The sequence below is a fragment of the Cervus canadensis genome, chromosome 2, assembly GCF_019320065.1.
Source record: "Cervus canadensis isolate Bull #8, Minnesota chromosome 2, ASM1932006v1, whole genome shotgun sequence".
Lineage (NCBI taxonomy): Eukaryota > Metazoa > Chordata > Mammalia > Artiodactyla > Cervidae > Cervus > Cervus canadensis.
In genome coordinates, this window is record NC_057387.1 from 54,581,218 (window position 1) to 54,590,470 (window position 9,253).

The window sequence follows — 9,253 nt, forward strand, 5'->3', positions numbered from 1 at the left end:
TTTTGATTCTTTCCTTGTTTTCTTCCCCCACCCTACTACTTTCAACATTTTGTCTTTGATTTTCTATAGTTTAACTATGATGTGTCTAGGTTTTTCCTTTTTATTTTATTTTTCTTATCCTTAGAGTTCTCTGAGCATCTTAGATCTTGGAGAGTTTTGTCTTTCATTAGTTTTAGCCATTGCATTTTCAAATGTTTCTCCTGCTTTGTTCTTTCTCCTCATTCTAGGACTCTTAATTTCTTATGTGTTAGACTTTGGATATTGTCACACAGCTCTTGGATGCTCTGTCCTCTCTTTCTCTCCCTTTCTTTCCCCTTTTCTTTCTTTCTCTCTCTCTTTCCCTCTCTCTTTGTTGTATCTCTTTCCCTTTTTTTTTGTTTCAGTCTGGATAATTTCTGTTGATCTACCTTTCAGTTCACTGATTGTTTTCCTTGGTTAGGTCTAGTCTGTTAATAAACCTTTTGAAGAAGTTCTTTATCTCTGATATCATGCTTTTTTTTTCCCATTTATTTTTATTAGTTGGAGGCTAATTACTTTACAATATTGTAGTGGTTTTTGCCATAGATTGACATGAATCAGCCATAGATTTACATGTGTTCCCTCTCCTCCCCATCCCTCTGGGTCTTCCCAGTGCACCAGCCCTGAGCACTTGTCTCATGCATCCAACCTGGGCTCGTGACTGTTTAACCCTTGATAATATACATGTTTCAATGATGTTCTCTCAAAACATCCCACCCTCACCATCTCCCACAGAGTCTAAAAGTCTGTTCTATACATCTGTGTCTCTTTTTCTGTTTTGCATATGGGGTTATCGTTACCATCTTTCTAAATTCCATATATATGCATTAGTATACTGTATTGGTGTTTATCTTTCTGGCTTACTTCACTCTGTATAATGGGCTCCAGTTTCATCCATCTCATTAGAACTGATTCAAATGAATTCTTTTTAATGGCTGAGTAATATTCCATGGTGTATATGTACCACAGCTTCCTTATCCATTCATCTGCTGATGGGCATCTAGGTTGCTTCCATGTCCTGGCGATTATAAACAGTGCTGCAATATTTGCACAACAAAGGAAACTATAAGCAAGGTGAAAAGACAGCCCTCAGAATGGGAGAAAATAATAGCAAATGAAGAAACAGGCAAAGGATTAATCTCAAAAATATACAAGCAACTCCTGCAGGTCAATTCCAGAAAATTAAATGACCCAATCAAAAAATGGGCCAAAGAACTAAACAGACATTGCTCTAAAGAAGACATACAGATGGCTAACAAACACATGAAAAGATGCTCAACATCACCCATTATCAGAGAAATATAAATCAAAACCACAATGAGGTACCATCTCACAACGGTCAGGATGGCTGCTATCCAAAAGTCTACAAGCAATAAATGCTGGAGAGGGTGTGGAGAAAAGGGAACCCTCTTATACTGATGGTGGGAATGCAAACTAGTACAGCCGCTATGGAGAACAGTGTGGAGATTCCTTAAAAAACTGGAAATAGAACTGCCATATGACCCAGCAATCCCACTTCTGGGCATACACACCGAGGAAACCAGATCTGAGAGAGACACGTGCACCCCAATGTTCATGCTTTTTATTTACAACATATCTATTTAACTTTTTTAGTTTCTATTTTTCTGCTGAAATTTCCCATTTGTTTATACATACTGTCTACGATTTTCATTTGTTCCTTTAACACACTAACCATAGTTACTTTTAAGTTGCTTTCTAATAATGTCAACATTTGTGTGTGTGTGTTAGTTGCTCAGTTTGTTGCTCCGACTCTTTGTGACCTCTTTGTGAGTTTATACTTATTTATAATTTTATTAACTTTAAAAATTCTAAATCTATGGATAACTTTTTTAGTATTTTACAGATGATAAACACAGATTCTTTATACAGTTCTCAGAAAACCTCTTGCTTTATTAAAAATGTAAGCTTTTATCTAGTTCACAAATGTTTTATTTAATTTATAAATAATTAATCCAATAATAAATCAAGAGTTTACTGTGATAGCTGGTGATGTGGAAGACTATTAGAATGTATTTACACATTATAGTTTAATTGATTCAATGTGATATCCTTTTATGGGATGATAAATATGTAAAGAAAGCAGTAGCCTATGATTATGGCATTAATTCCTGCAAGAAGTAGATTATAATTAGATAGTGTAATTACTATAATACTCAGTTGGGAGTAACTGGAATGGCTGGGAAAATAAGATTATCTAAGCTAATTTATAGTCATCAGGTTGGTACTGATGGTGGGAGTGTTATAAATGATGGGCTACTGTGTGTGTGTTAGTGAGCAGCAGCCAAGAAGGACTGCATTTACTATAGGAAATGGTAAAGGCTGTGCCACCATGATAAAGCTTTATGAGGTTGCCAAGTCAGACACAACTGAGTAACTGAACTGAACTGAGTAACTTTCTAATCCTAAATGATTCAGAAGTAAATTAACAAAACGTTAAAGGCAAAAGGATCCAGTTATGATCCTCTGTTCAACTGCCAATAAGAAGGCAATTCTGTAACCATATACCGGTTAATGATTTTGTATTTCCAAGTAAAGGGAGACATTTTTACTAAAAGAAAAGAAATAAAGTTACCTATTATAGGTTATTGGATTGATAAGAGTAAAGAGTGAGGTGTATTGTATAATGGAGTGTATTTAATGTTTATTACTAAGGCAATGGGAGACAGTATAAAATAGAGTTTCTTAACTCTCAGTTCAGTTCAATCTCTCAGCCGTGTCCAACTTTTTGTGACCCCATGAACTGCAGCATGCCAGGCTCCCCTGTCCGTCACCAACTCCTAAAGCTTGATCAAACTCATGTCCATTGACTCAGTGATGCCATCCAACCATCTCATCTTCTGTCATCCCTTTCTCCTCCTGCCTTCAGTCTTTCCTAGCATCAGGGTCTTTTCCAATGAGTCAGTTCTTTGCATCAGGTGGCCAAAGTATTGGAGCTCCAGCTTTAGCATCAGTCCTTCCAATGAATATTCAGGACTGATTTCCTTTAGGATTGACTGATTTGATCTCCTTGCAGTCCAAGGGACTCTCAAGAGTCTTCTCCAACACCACAGTTCAAAAGCATCAATTCTTTAGTGCTCAGTTCTCTTTATGGTCCAACTCTCATTCTTAACTCTAGTTCCCAATTAATTTAAGTATTTGTATCTGTCAGTATAAGTTTTGTTTTCTTCAGACTGCTTTCACATATTTCTTTGTAAAATTATTTCTAAGTATTTTGGAGTTTTTGTGTAGAATCAGAATTGTTAGCTTCTAACTACTGACTAATAATCTATATGAATACTATCATTTTTATCTTGTTTTCAGTTATATTACTAATTAATTCTGTTTTCCAATGGATACTCTGGCCTTTTATAAATAGGCAGCAAAAGATTATAACTAGCAGTATTAGTATTAACACTGTACTTTAGTTAAGTATCACTTGTGCTTTAAAATGTCTTTTTATAAATGATTTATTTATAGCAGGATCCAAACAAAATCCATACATTGCATTTGGTGGACATGTCTCCTGAGTCTTTAACAGTTTCCGTTCCTTAATTTTTCATTTATTTATGGAACATTTATATTTATTTATGGAATACATGGATCATTTACCCTAGAGAATTTCTTACAGTCTGTACTTGGCTGATTATATTCTCATGACATTATTTAATATGTTTCTTCATCTCCTGTCTTTCCCGTAAACCAGTAATTAGGTCCAAAATCTTGATTGCATTCAGTTTTAAATCTTTTTGGCAAAAATACGGGGTCGCAAGAGTCAGACACAACTTTGCGACTAAAGAGAGAGAGAGAATCTGTATGCTTTCAACTGCATGACATTAGGAGCAATGCAATGTCTGGGTGTCCTACTATTATTAACATTAAAATGGACCAGTGGATTCAGATGATGTCAGACTAATTCATTCACTAAAAAAGAATTACATCAACCTTTTACCAAATGCTTTTAAGCAGCCATTGATGATCATTGCCAAGTCTGTTATTTTATTAAGAAATTTTAATATGGTGATCTTCAAATTCTATTATCCTTCTGCATCTATTCATTATTCATTTTCTACTAAAAAAACTTTACTTCCTCAACTGTTTAATTATCCTGAAGGAAAGCTGAAATGCTTGATTTAATTTTTAGAGTAATGAGTGAGTGCCTTCTGCTGTTGCTGCTGCCAAGTCGCTTTAGTTGTGTCCGACTCTGTGCGACCCCATAGACGGCAGCCCACCAGGCTTCCCCGTCCCTGGGATTCTCCAGGCAAGAACAGTGGAGTGGGTTGACATTTCCTTCTCCAGTGCATGAAAGTGAAAAGTCAAAGTGAAGACACTCAGTCGTGTCCGACTCTTCACGACCCCATGGACTGCAGTCTACCAGGTTCCTCTGTCCATGGGATTTTCCAGGCAAGAGTACTGGAGTGGGGTGCCATTGCCTTCTCCAGAGTGAGTGCCTAGTAGCCTCAAAAAGTGACAAATAAGGTTTTGGGTTTTTTAGTATATTCTTACAGATTTTATGTATAAATACATGTATATATATGTAAATGCAACCCACTCCAGTATTCTTGCCTCGGTAGTCCCATGGACAGAGAAGCCTGGTGGGCTACAGTCCATGGGGTCACAAAAGGATCAGATACAATTTAGCAACTAAACAACAATGTCTATTTTAACCCACCACAGTAACTTATTTTTATTTAAAAAAAACCCTCTTTTTCCTGTAATAGTGAGTGAGACCTGGGTAGGTATGTGTGTGCCTGGTTTGCATTTTTTAGTTTGTATTTTTCTTATTTCATATATGTGTTATTAAAAGATTTTCTTGCTTTAATTTTTATATATAGTAAAATATGGTCTTTGTAATTTCTGATATTGAGAATTTATTATCATTTTTTTACTTTAGTATTCATTTTTCCAAATCTTCCTTATTTTGTCTGTTTTATCTGTCATGGAGTAATTCTGATGTATATTAAAGTCTCCCACTCCATATGTGTTGCTGTCCATTTTTCCTTCTATATGAAATACTTTTTCTACATAATTTAATGTTGTTATTATTTGATGTTATCCTTTTTCCTTCATAGGAATCAAATTGTGCCTATTTCATTGGTTTTATTTTGTTTCAGTGACTTTTCATGGAAACAAGGAATTTGCTACTTTTTCCATCCTCTCCTTTTCTCAGTCTTTGATAATTTAGTCTGGGGTTGTAAATTCCATCATTTACTGGTTTTTCATGGAGCAATATAGTTTTACTTTAAAACTAAAAATTAATGTTATAAAATAATCATTTGCATTTATATTTTTATCTTTAACTGATTTCATAGGAATCCACACCTAGCCTGGAAACCCTGAAGCTGGCAATAAAACCATGTTAAACAGACTTCAAAATTGCTATGAAATAGATGAGGAAAATGCTCTTTCCTTTTGTTAACAAGTAAACTGACATTTAGTAAGGAATTTGAGGCTTCTTTATTTTTAAGATAGATTTAAAAAAAAAACTAATTCAGAATAACATGGAATCATTTCAGTTTTTGTTTGTTTTTAAGACATTAATTCTATATCTACATTGGGGCCTTACTCTTTTGAAACTTGTTCTTATCCTATATGAGGCTACTTTTCAAGTTTCAGTCAGGGTAATTCTTTTTCAGTTTCTTCAATGATTGTTGATCTCACACATTTTTTAACTTAATTTTATCATTAATAATTATGAATATAACAAATATTTATTTAAAAATAGAGGGTACTGAAGAATATGATGTGAGAAGTATTACTTCAGCTGATTCTCATCCCAAATTCCACTCCCCAAAGTAGCCACTGATAATAGTTGCCTAATCATGCCATTTAACCTTCAAAAGATAGCCTAGTAGTTCAAAAGATCAAAAGATAGCCTAGTTCTCAAGTAGTTTAGTCTAACAAAGAAACAGAATCTGGTTCAAAAGTTCAAAAGATAGCCTAGTTCTCAAGTAGTTTAGTCTAACAAAGAAACAGAATCTGGTTCTTTTACAAATAGCAAGAATTAATTTTCAATATTTAAAAATTTTAGTAACCCACAAAGCTAGAGATTACTGAATAATATTTAACATGTTTGTTAATGCTGAAGTGGCTAAGTAAACATTTTTCTGCAATTTATTTTCCTTTGTCTCTTCTGAGTAAGAGCATAAGCTACTCTTTTAAAAAAAGATATTTTTCTCTATTTCTAATATGTATAGAAAATTTTACTTGCTATTACTATCCACATAAAATCACTGTAAAATTGTAGTAACTTAAGTTCTATTTTAAAAATGAAAGTATGATTTAGCAGTGGCCTTTTATATGTTTTCCACTTAATGCAGTCCTTTTAAGGCCATACATTCCAGTATCCAAGTTTTAAAGTAGTTTGTATACACCCAAGAGGCAAGGCCATGACTTTAATCATTTCCTCACCAGAACTTCAATTATGCCAAGCACTTTTTAATTATCCTGCAGCCCACAGTCTATTCTTAGTCAAAAGCCTGACTTGTACACAGGCAGTATATTCCTCTGTGGCAAGATTCAACTCACCACTTTGCAACCCCACCCATGAAAAAGCTCTGTGAATTAAAAGCTACTAAATTAAGTGTGTATTTTTAACAGCCTCAATTTTAAAGTCAATTTTGGCATGACAGTAGAAGATATTTTTTTGAAGTACAAAAATGCTATGTTGGCATTTCATGGTATTTTCAGAATGCAGTTTGTTTTTCAGGTTGTCTCTTTACAAAGTTAGTTTCTTCTAACATTTTTTTTTTTTCTAAAGGGAATATATATTGTCATCTTGTCCCATCACTTTTATTTTTGTATTATTTAAGAAAGAAGATTCTGAACACAAAAGAGTGATTATAGAAAAGGGACTTCCGTGTGAGGACAGGGCTGTAGGGTAGCAGGAAAGATCTGGAGGCCCAGGGGGCTGCAGGGGAAGCCCAGAGCTGACATGTAGCTGGGCTTAGCATTTCATGCACAGACCAAAGCCTGAAATAAGTCTGAAATTAAGAGAAAAATAAACTACATAGAATTATTGTGCTTTTTTCACTTCTTAGTAATGGAAAATCTATTTTTCCCAGTGAATGTAAATAGAACACAAAGTCATTTCAGGACAAGCTTGTATAATGTTTATATAACATAATCATTCAAAAAATAGTTAATGAGGACCTGTTCCTTGTAAGACCCTGTGCTACTTTTGTCATAATGTAGCTTCAATAATTTACTGCTTCATGATCTAAAGAAAATGCAGTGTTCAAAATATGAACTTGAGAAACATGCCAGAAACTTGTGGGCTCCGTAAACACAGTCTTCCTTGTTTTATCTTGCCTTCATCCACCATAAAGGTGGGAATATCTAAAAACTCAATTACCCAGCCTGCCTTTCAGCTAGAAGCTGCATGATGGGATTCTGGCCACTGAGAAGTAAAGGGAAGGCTGTTGGTGCCACATGGTTTCTTTCTGACAAAGGGCTCTGGAAATGCTACTGTCATCACTAAGGGCGACAGAACTGAAAACCAGGAGACTGGGTCCTTAAAGGCATCCTGGGCCACTGTACTAGCTGTGGACTGCCTGCTCTGGGACTTCTTGTGATGTGACATGAAGGAAGCCCATCCTTGTTTAAATCACCATTGGTTGGGGTTCCCGTTACTCTTAGTTGTATGCATATTCTTAGCTGTATGCATTACTAAATGACTCAAGAATAATTTAACTTGGCAATAAGCATGACAATGGGCTTCCCAGTGGTGATAGTGGTAAAGAATCCACCTGCCAATGCAGGAGAGATGAGATGTGTGTTTGATCCCTGAGTCAGGAAGATTCCCTGGAGGGGGGCATGGCAACCCACTCCAGTATTCTTGCCTGGAGAATCCCATGGACAGAGAAGTCTGGCGGACTACAGTCCATTGAGTAGCAAAAAGTTGGACGTGACTGAAGTGACTTAGGACGTATGCATGACAGAGGTGTTCATACTCCTAATTGTGGTGGCCAGTCTCCAAGATGGCCCACAGTGATCCCAGCCTTCCTTCACACCCTTGTGCAGTGCCCTGACACACTCTGCCAGGGTCACTGCTACAGTAAAAATTATAGATTTAGCAATAACTTTTAAGATCATTTATATTTAGTTTTTATAGAATGTCACATATTTCTTCTTACATATGACATGTGTTCTGGTCAGTTACAATACATATCCTTTATTAAAATTGGAAAATAAAGAAAAAAATAAGTTCAAAAACTATTTACATAATACTATATGCCAGGCTCTCTTCTATATTCTTCAACTTCATTAACTCACCTTTTTTCTTCAAATAATTCTTTGACATATTACATAACCCACTTTGCATTTGGAGAAACTGAGGTAGAGCGGGTAAAAATCCTGCCTGAGGCTACACACCCTGGAAGTGGTAGGGCTGAGATTTGAACCCATAGATAGGCTGGTTCTAGCTTTTGTGATCTTCTCACCGTGTAAAAGTCAGCTGCAATCCTGCTAACCAGACAAAACTGGTCTCTTTCCTATAGTTCTGCTTAAACAGGTGCAATGTGTTAGTTGCTTACTTCTTAGTGTCACAAGTCAGTTCCTACTGGCATTCTCAGTTCCTTAAGCATCATTGCTCCTCCAGTTTTTCACATTTATGTCAATGCTGAATGTCATCTATATTCTGCTGGTTGCCGACTCTGTCAGTCACTGTTCACTCAGGCAATGAGGGCCAATAGAGGGGATACAGTGCAGAAAAATGGTTGGAAAGATTGGAGGAGCAAAAAGGAGAGGTGTTAAGTTTACCTAAAGAAGAGTAACTTTGGCAGCCACTAACATGCTGATACAGGAGAAGCAGGATGGAAGGTGCTGCTACCCAGACCCCAGCCACAGTCGTGTGCCCTTGAGGCTGCGGGGAGCAGGGAGTTGTGCAGCATTAGAAATGAAGCTAAGCAGACTCTATTACAATATGCCAGCAAATTTGGAAAACTCAGCAGTGGCCACAGGACTGGAAAAGGTCAGTTTTCATTCCAATCCCAAAGAAAGGCAATGCCAAGAATGCTCAAACTACTGCACAATTGCACTCATCGCACACGCTAGTAAAGTAATGCTTAAAATTCTCCAAGCCAGGTTTCAACAGTATGTGAACTGTGAACTGCCAGATGTTCAAGCTGGTTTTAGAAAAGGCAGAGGAAACAGAGATCAAATTGCCAACATCTATTGGCTCATCAAAAAAGCAAGAGAATTCCAGAAAAAAACATCTGCTTTATTGACTATGCCAAAG